Genomic DNA, 10,780 nt, shown 5'->3' with positions numbered 1-10,780 from the left:
CAGTATCTCCGGGAAGAACATCTTGTCTGCCTGGCTTCTCCTCACTGGAACCTTGAACAACAAAACAGTCCAAATAGACCAGTCTGAAGTTGACATCATTTAAAGTTGGCTATCTACTAAAGTAAGGGTGAACTTCCATCTATAGAAAGCCTAGTGAACAAAACCTTTAAATCTGTTCTGGACCCAAACTGGGATGCTCTGCACTAAACTGTCTCTACAACACAGTCTGCTTGAAGGATTTGTTTTGAAGACTCCGACTCAGAGACAGCAGCTGATGTCCTGATGCTCCACTCAGACTAGACGGTAGTCATAATAACAGACTCTGAGAGACAGATTCAAACAAAGCAGCTCTGGTTTCAGCTCCAACTCATCAGCCAAAGACTCTAAATGTGCAGCTTCACTACCATCTGGTGCTTAATTTATGTTAAAGTAGTATCTTACGGTGCAAACTAACGGATATTGGGCTAAATACTGGTACTTTCACAGCTAAAACGTGTTTTTTAATGAGCTACTTGTTGTTGGCGATGGGGTTTTACATGAACAAACATTTTCTACACACTTTATAACAATTAGGGTTGTTTCACATGAGAGATTTCTGTTGGTTGATTTTCTTTCACATGGACTTTTGTTACTGATTTAGTCATGAATATTTATGTTTTCAGGTGCTTTAAAGGATCAGTGTGACATTTACACATAACATTACAACAGATAAGACATTTTCTGTGCCACATTTCAATCACACATTTGTTTTTAATTTGAAAGTTAGACAACAGAAATCTTATCTGTGAAACCCTCCTTGTTGTCCTTGATCAAAATTTGACCTATTTAAAAAAAATCTATTTTAAAATTTGGGTTTGTTTCAACCCATTTTCAAAAACAATAAGGTAGATGGTTCAATACAACGTTCTTCAGGGTGAAACTAGGTGAACGAGTTTGCACAAGTTGATAAATACGTTAACCTGAAAAATGTGTACTCCTATCCTAAAGCTATATGACACTTCATCACGACAGTAGAGAGACAGAAAGGGAGACTCTCGAAGCCTCCAAAGATTATTTCTAGAAGACAAGAAATTGTCAAGTCAAGTCGCAGAAAAAGGGACAGCTCAAAAAATGTGGTGGGAGACCAGCACAAGTGAACCAAAATAAGTCAAATTAACCAAAACCTTATTTTTAGCCCTGTGATAAGTTCTGTTTCCTGTTTCCAACAGCCCTTGTCAGATGTATTAGTGAAATCAAACTGTGTGGAAACAACTAATATACTGGGATGTACTTCATTTAACTATCAGATGGACTTTGTGTAAAAGCATGTCTTCTAATTTTCTGGATCAAATAAAAAGCTTTAATACTGTAAATATAAGACATTTCTCTTTTGGTTTTCTTTATAATTTGACTGTAGTCTGAATCCCAGAGTTCGTGTCCTACATGCAACTTAATTTGTGTCTGAAGGGAAGAGATGGAGTTGATTTAAACACTTCATTTCTCATGCGGTACTTTCATAAAAATGCAGCTTTATAAGGCACTGTGATTTAGGATTCAAAGGCAACTTATTTGTGTTTATGCCCGTTTTATTGCACCTGTTTAGATAGATGTATAGATTTAGGCTATATGAGGCTGTCTGTTAGTCACTCTGGTTAATGTGTCTCTCAAATAAAATAAATCCTCGTCATAGGGGTTATTGATTACTCCCAAAACAAAGAAGTAAACTGATAATTGATATTTACCAAATTATTCAAGTTTGTAGCTGATTTGACAATAACCAGAGTATATCCTGAAGCATTTCTTCTTAATAAAACTTTGAATTGCAGCTGTTTGAAAGGCTCTGTGACCCTAAATCAACCTGTTTGGTCTTAAAGTCTAAAGCTACATGAGACTCGTAGTAAACCTGCAAAATGTCCCTAAAAGAAATGCTCCTGTGTTATTAATTTAATTATTTTCTTTGGATGACCAACATGAACCTCCAGACAAACAACTATATTTAGTATGCAAATGAGTGTTTGTCCCCTGATTTATATAACAAACTATATTACACATGACTATAGTGCAACATAACTTTTAAACAACAATAGACCAGCTCAACTAAACCAAATCAGCAGCAGCAACTAACTAGGAATAATTAAAGAAAACCACAAACAAGGTCCTGGTCTTATACTCACGGCAACGAGCCCCCAACCTGTTCCGACCGGCTCACAGGCCACACCAGAAGAGGGAGATGTAGGCCTAGAGCAATGTAACAATAATAAAATTACATTTATTAAATAATGATGCAAACGAGCATGATGAGGTGTGGTGGTCAGTATCAGTGATGAATGAAAGTGTATGGATGTAATGGAGGATGGGAGGTGCGTGTTGTCAGTAGTTAACATACAGAGAGAAAACCTGTTGGAAGCGCCGTCGGGAGAATGCGGCCGCCTGGTCTTGGGGCAGACGGGTTTAAATAGTCTGGGAGGACTTGGGAGGACCTGGGAGGACGGGCCAGGTGATCACTACCAGGTCATCTCATTATCACCTCCGCTACACCTGCAAGTCAACAAGACAAACCACAGTAAACCTGTAGGAAAGGCCCAAGGCCGGCACACCAACAGACAGGACATCATTTTTAGAACTAGCGTTTGTGTGTATGCAGTAGTTATTATATAGTCAGTTTTCTCACATGGCCACAGGGATTGCTCACCCAGCCACTGTACCCTCCCAAGTTAACTCACGTGGCTCTGGGGTTGCCTTCTTCCTCCTTCCCAGCTGTCGTGGTAGTTCTCACACCAACATCTTCCGCCTGCACCACTGCTGGGGTCTTAACTATTTACCCATAGATGGGGCTATTTACCCATAGCTGGGACTATTTACCCATAGCTGGGGCTATGGACCCATAGCTGGGGCTATTTACCCATAGCTGGGACTATTTACCCATAGCTGGGGCTATTTACCCATAGCTGGGACTATTTACCCATAGCTGGGACAGTGGTTGACGGGCATCAGGGAGTTTCCACTCACTGATGGACCTGCATGCCGCGTCTCTGGGGCCCACTGCTGCTCCGAGATCCTGTACAACTTAGCCTGGAACCACAAGGGACCAGTTACCATGTGTGCCACGGGGAGGCGTGTACGAGGTCTTGGCAGTGGAGAGGCTATGTACCGGCAGAGGAGGCGACACACACTCGGCTCCTCTTTCAGCCTCTGAAATCAAAGGGCTGTCCGGTGGCAGTGGCTGGAAGTAGAGAGTGGCAAGCAGAAGCAACATGTATCATGCAGCATGTAGCATGCTACATGTAGCATGCTACATGTAGCATGCAGCATGCTACATGTTGCATGCAGCATGCACTAACTACAAGCACTACTACTCCAACACTACTGCACTGACGCATCACACTCCCTGTGAGTAAACACACACACACACACACACACACACACATGCACACAACCAAACACACAGACCCACACACACAGACAGACAGACACACACGCACACACATGCACGCGCACACACACAAACACACACACAGAACCAAACACACAGACAAACACACAAACAAAAAAAAAAGACACACACAAACAACCAGCCACACACAGAGACAGACAGAACACCGACAGACAGACAGACAGAGACAAACACACACACACACACACACACACACACACACACACACACACAGACAGAACCAGCCACACACACACACACACACACAGACAGAACCAGCCACACACTACAGAAACAGACAGACAAACAGACCCACGCACAGATAGACTTTTCCTCAGCCAGGCAGAAGCTTTTTGTACCACCTCTTCTTCTTTGGCTTTTGCATGATCTGGCTCTGAAGATCTAGCAGCTGGGACCTCAGGGTGCTCTCTGTCCTCTCCCAGTCCTGCTCCTTGTCCTGCTGAGTCAGCTTCAGGATTTCTGTGGCCTGAAGGAGGGACGCCTTGTCCTCCTTCCACTCGTTGAGATGACTCTCCAGCTGATGTTCAAACTTTTTCTTAAGAGCAGCCATGAGGTTCTTGTTGTTCTGGTCCTGTAGCTCCAGCTGGGCTCTATGGGAAGCCTGGGATCTTTACCTCCTTCTCCTGTTCTTGGCGGGCTTCCTCCATCTTGCTCAATTGATCCTCTAGCTCCTGAGCTTGAGCCCTCTCAATGTCCAGATGGCTCTGCAAGGTCACATTGGTGGTCTTACCTACCACGAGCATCTGTCTCTCTTTAAGAAGCTCCATCTTCTGAGTCTCCACATTATTTTTCAGGGCCTCCTTCTCCACCTTCATCTCGCCAATTCAACTTTCAGGTCTTCAGTAATAAAGTACTGTAGGTCCAGATCTTTTTGGGCTTTTCGCAGCCTGTTGCAGGTTTTGACCAGCTGGGATCGCAGATACTCTGTTTCCCAGGGTGGGGAGTGGACACGTTGAGCCAGAGCCTCATCCAGCTGGGCTCTATGGGAAGCCTGGGATCTTTCCCGCATCTCCTTTGCCTCCTTCTCCTGTTCACGGAGAGCTTCCTCCATCTTGCTCAATTTGACCTTCAGCTCCTGAGCTTGAGCCCTCTCAATGTCCAGATGGCTCTCCAACTCTGACTCCACGTTGGTCTTAACTACTGCGAGCGTCTCTCTCTCTTTAAGAAGCTCCATCTTCTGAGTCTCCACATTATTTTCCAGGGCCTCCATCTCCACCTTCATCTGCTCCAATTCGACTTTCAGGTCTTCAGTAATAAAGTACTGCAGGTCCAGATCTTTTTGGGCTTTTCGCAGCCTGTTGCAGGTTTTGACCAGCTGGGATCGCAGATACTCTGTTTCCCAGGGTGGGGAGTGGACACGTTGAGCCAGAGCTTCATCCAGCTGGGCTCTATGGGAAGCCTGGGATCTTTCCCGCATCTCATTTGCCTCCTTCTCCTGTTCTCGGAGAGCTTCCTCCATCTTGCTCAATTTGACCTTCAGCTCCTGAGCTTGAGCCCTCTCAATGTCCAGATGGCTCTCCAACTCTAACACCACGTTGGTCTTAACTACTGCAAGCGTCTGTTTCTCTTTAAGAAGCTCCATCTTCTGAGTCTCCACAATATTTTTCAGGGCCTCCTCCTCCCCCTTCATCTGCTTCAGTTCACCCTTCAGGTCTTCAGTGATGAAGGTCTGCAGGTCCAGATGTTTTGGGGCTTTTCACAGCCTGTTACTGGTTTTGACCAGCTAGGATCGCAGATACTCTGTTTCCCAGGGTGGGGAGGGGACACCTGGAGCCAGAGCCTCATCCAGCTGGGCTCTATGGGAAGCCTGGGATCTTTCCCGCATCTCCTTTGCCTCCTTCTCCTGTTCTCAGAGAGCTTCCTTCATCTTGCTCCATTCATCCTCCAGCTCCTGAGCTTGAGCCCTCTCAATGTCCAGATGGCTCTCCAACTCTAACACCACGTTGGTCTTAACTACTGCGAGCGTCTGTCTCTCTTTAAGAAGCTCCATCTTCTGAGTCTTCACTTCCTTTTTCAGGGCCTCCTTCTCCCCCTTCATCTAATCCAATTCACCCTTCAGGTCTTCAGTAGTACAGTACTGCAGGTCCAGATCTTTTTGGGCTTTTCGCAGCCTGTTGCTGATTTTTCCCAGCTGGGTTTTCAGATGTTCTGTTTCCCTGGGTGGGGAGGGGACACGTTGAGCCAGCTGAGCTTTCAAATCACACATCTCCCTCTGCATCAGCTCTTTCTCATGGCTCCAACTGCTGCCCTCTCTCTGTTGTTGGAGCTGATCCAGGAGATGGGCCAGCAGGTCCTCTCTGATGACCAGGTGATCTCTCCCCTCAGAGTCACCTTGGGTGAGCGTCGCCTCGCTGTCCTTCAGCTCACATCGTACCTGTCCTTCAAGGGAACTGAGATAGAAATCGATTGGTTTAATCTCTCTGGGGTTGAATTCCGTGTTTTCCAGTGTTTTTTCGGTACTTTCCGGTTATCTCGACCTCATCAAAACAATGAATTATTTAACGACCTCATTTTTTTTTAAAATCTTTTAATTGTCCAATAGCAGGCGGCCAATGATTCTTCACTTCACCCAGAATAGCATCAAACGGATTCTTTTCGCCGATACCGCTTCTCCAAAGGAACTCGGCCAAGTAAGACTTCAGGAAGGGACGATCTGTGCCTCTGTGCTTCTTATTCCTCCACTTTGCTGATCCCCACATCCCTTCCACGGTCTGAGTGTGTGCGCCTATCTCGGGATTCACAAAATTGTAACGATGGTTAGCCTTGAAGTGGTCAAATCCAGCCGATCTTGAAAGAATTTCACAGCTTCCTCCTCAGTAGTTGGCAGGCTAAAGAGGTTCATCTTTCTATCATCTTTCTGAGATAACGGGCGATAACGGTCGAGATAACGGGCGGAAAAATGAGGTTGAGATAACCTGAAAGTACCGTTTTTTCTCTCGTTGCAATGTGCACGGTTGGATTGTCACAAAGGACTCTCTGATACAAACTGCTGTCTGAGTGTGACAGAGAAATTAATTTATATAAGTCTTTTATTTCATATTTCTCTGTAGTAGTGTCTTAAAATATTATGACTTTCATTTATAGCTTTCATGATTATTATATATTCATATCTTGATTTTTATATGAACCTATATGCTTACTATATTTTATAATCTCATATGCACATTTAACAATACTGCGTTTCTTTCAAGCTGTGTCTGTGTTTTCTTTAGTCGCTGCTGTTACAGAGATAACCAGTGTCTTAGATTCAAGGTCCTTTAAAGTACACGTCGTTCTCTTAGCGTAGGCATAAACCAGATAACCAAGATGTCATCATTGTATCAAAAACTATGTTTCAATAAAGCAAGGGAACTGCAGAGAAATCCCCGGAGTTCTCGAAAGGTCATGCTGCAGATAGGTGGCTATTCTGATTCTCCCCTCTTGCAATTGTCTTTTAACTACACATTTGCCGTCTGCGTCTCGTTTCTTGCTTGATCGTGTTTATTTAGTAAGTTAAAGTGTTATGAACCTGACAGAGTGAATGTGTGTCAGAACTACAGCTGGGTCACGGTATTCAGTGTGTTATGACAACTACAACAACATGTATTCTTATTCGTTTTCAATCCAAATGGTCATTGGTTCTATTCCATTATATCATGTGATTCTGTTGTTGCTATGGGACACCAGTTTGCCTATGTTACAGTGTGAATGTAATGATTTCTGATGATTCCTAAAATTATGGCAGAAAGTACACTTTATGAGAAAAAAGATGAGCAGTACACACATGCATGCGCCAGCTGGGACACCATTTTCTCTAACTCCAATAACAATGTGAGCTCAGCAACTACTTGTTATTTAAGATGTGTATTTACCACAATAAAACTATTTATTTTTTTACTTTTATGTAACTGTCCAATACTTTTAATGGATTTGAAAAGCCGTTTAGCCCCTGCTCATGTTTATCATGTAAATGTTAAAATGTAAATGTTGTCGTAAAGGAAGAGAAACATGAACCTATCCCGATGCCTTGCTGCTGCAACAGTGACAATTTCCCCATTTTGGGAATAAAGGCCTTTTCACACGGGAAGCCACACTTCACCTGCGTAGTCGCGTGGATCCGCGGGATCCCGCTTATCACGTGATTTCACTGAGTGGCGTGACATGTTTTCAGTTTTTAGCCATTTCTACTCTGTTGTATATGTTATAAGGTCAGATATGTACACATATAGCCCACATACAGCCTATACATAGATCATCTAATGTTTTACGGTTTACACCATAATATCCCCTCTCTATTACACACATGCAGTTGATAGCTAATTTATGAATAAACTTGATGTTGCTGGTCTTATAAACATCCGTACTGCCTAGGCAGAGCATTGTTAAAGCTAGCAAAAAAAATGCACACTCATGCTAACGCTAGCTAAATCCTATCAGCAGTACAGTAAAAATATAAACATTTCAGAGTGAAAGATCGTCCTTACTATACTTCCCCCTCATCAAAGTCACCTTCATATACTAATTAGACGTGTAAATGTCCGAGGACACACAAAAAAATCCATACATAGATTGTTTGATGGGTATAAATCGATTGTACTTACAGTTTCGGGCGATGATTGCAAATTAAAAGTACCGCGAAAAGACGGGAAACGTGCGTGACGTCGGAGGTGTCCGGATCTGGCCAATAGCAGCGGGTGGTGTCCGAACGTGGACACAGTGACGCTAATGACGTCATGTGTAACAAGCCTGTAAACATTAATTCCCACTATGTTTTCTTTCTGTTAGCAGCTCGGACACAGTGCTGTCCGCGCGGACCGTCCCCTGTTGTACACACACGTGTGTTGTCTTTACCGTGTCTGGTTCTGTCCCTGACCCCGGGACCATGTAGGGACGGGACAGCTCGCTCGCGCTTCAACGCAGCGTAATAACTCCAGAAACTAAAACCCAGCTCGCAAATGTCTCTGCAGTCACCTCCACCACCGAATAGCAGCAGGAGTTAATATCACGGCTATTTTTCCGGTGAAGAAATGTTTTCGCGGTGTTTTCTTTAAAAATAAAAATTTAAAAAATGCACTAAATGTTGCGTTAAAATACGTTGGAACTCGCATTACTGAGACTGTAACGAGTATTATTACCGAAATTTGATTAATGAGTTATATTACTGCGTTACAGGAAAAGGGAATACACTACTGTAACATTGCGTTACTTTTGTAACGCGTTACTCCCAACCATAGACCGATAATGTAAATATATATATATATACTGTATATATATATTTACTGTCTGCTCCCAACACTGACCACCACTGGCAAGGATGAAGGTGGTGACCAACGGTTCCTAAATCTCTCATCAAGTAGATTAAGTTATAAACGGATCTGTTATCTGCTGCACACCTGGTGGACAGGTGCTCGGGTGAGAGAAGAGGTTGAATTCAAAGATTTTAGTCTTGGACCTTCAACTGAAGACAAACATGACAACATCGCACAGATGCTTTTATAACAAAATCTGTATAACACAAATGAAAAGATTAGATTCTCCTATAAAATACAGTAAATCCATAATTAATCACTTTGTTGTTATTGTTTTAGAGATGTCTTGTTTCTGCAGGAACTCAACCTTTATTTCCTCAATAAGTAAGACAGCAGTTTATCATTATAAAAAGACAAGTAGGCTATAAGCTGCATTCTAGATCTGTTTATTTTAAGGTTTGCTGCAGTAATGTCTGATGATAACAGATGTGTTGTCCAGAAGATCGTTGTTTTTGTTATTTTTACATATCACGTAACGGAAAAGTCTTGATGTTGTGTGTTATAAGATCTTTTATTTTTAATAATAACACACAGGGGGAATATTACATTATAAAGATTGAATACTTAACACAAAAGCGTGTATTGTGTGTTGGTTTTGTCTCCCTTCTCTGCAGCTGAGTGTACTGCATTTTGATTTAATGGAAATTACATGTTTTCTTCCCGACAACAGACGATCTTTGCCGGATCGCTATCAGCCCCGGTCCGATGAGATCTGACCACGGACCGGGTCAGTTGTATGTGCTGCAGGACGAACCAGAACCATGAGAGAAGCGAGACCGAGCAGCAGGATCTGAGTGAAGATGGGGGTCTGCTGTGCGCTGGGTCTGCTGATCGCCAGTTTTCTGCGGATTTTGACTCGCGCAGAAGGAGGTGAGTGATGCGTTTAGGGCCAGTGTGTGTGTGGGCGTAGATCTGCACATTAAGACGTGGGCTACGATCATCGTCGCATCTGTCTTTCATAATATTATGTTTGAGGGGGGGGGGGGCACAAAACGAAAGTAAACACATCTGAGATTGCTGATCTCCCTTATGACGTTATGCCTATACATATCTATATCTATATCTCTATATATATCTATATCTATATAGATATAGATAGATATAGATATAGATATATAGAGAGATATATATCTCTCTATATATAGATATATATAGATTGATATGCTGCAGCAGATTTTGACACCGTGGACTCGATTTAAATGTCCCAAACGAAAAGAAGCATAATATCCTGCGTAGCCTACAGTCATTTAATTAGATGTGACGTACATAGGCCTTAGTTACGTCCTTTACGGTTTCAGTTTGTTTTTTATCCCGATTTTAGACAACGTCACAACAACAAACTCCAAACACCCCCCCCCCCCCCCCCCCCCCCCCCCCGCTGTAGGTAAATAAAGGGAGAGCACGCGGACACTTTATATGAAAACATCCCCATTTCCAGAGCATGTGCTGATCCGCAGCGCTGTGGAGCATATAGACTGTAAATATTATTAATATTAATATTTACAGTCGACCACTGATGACCTTCTGCAGACCTCAGCGCCATCAAGCGATCCATTTCATGACGTAATGGTACGGAGGGTTGTAGGAGCCAAAAAGGACAATTTCTCACGTTTTATATAGACTATAAAATTAAAAATATTATAGTTAGATTAGATAAGATAATCCTTTATTAGTCCCACTGCGGAGACTTTGTGTTACAGCAGTAGAGGAGTTAGAGCAACAACAAGAATCATCAATAAAATAAAATTACTGACCTCAGAGGAAATTATAATTATACATATTTGCACATTGGCAATTTCCTTATATTTTAACTCTCATAAAACTTTTTCAAAAGCTGACATATTTCAAAAAGTCCTGTTTATAATGACCATGATTGTGACTATGTGAAAAGATCTCAATATGTTTTTTAGTATTTCTTTCTTCTTTTCTTTTAAGATTATGTTTTGGGCTTTTTGAGCTTTGTTGATAGGACAGCATTGGCCTGGGGGACGGACTCGAACCTGGGCTGCTTTGGTAAGGACTGAGTCCCAGTGCATGGGGTGCATGCTCATCCAGGTGA

Source organism: Etheostoma cragini, chromosome 22 (assembly GCF_013103735.1).
Source record: "Etheostoma cragini isolate CJK2018 chromosome 22, CSU_Ecrag_1.0, whole genome shotgun sequence".
Taxonomy (NCBI): Eukaryota; Metazoa; Chordata; class Actinopteri; order Perciformes; family Percidae; genus Etheostoma; species Etheostoma cragini.
Note: the sequence above shows the minus strand (reverse complement) of the source record.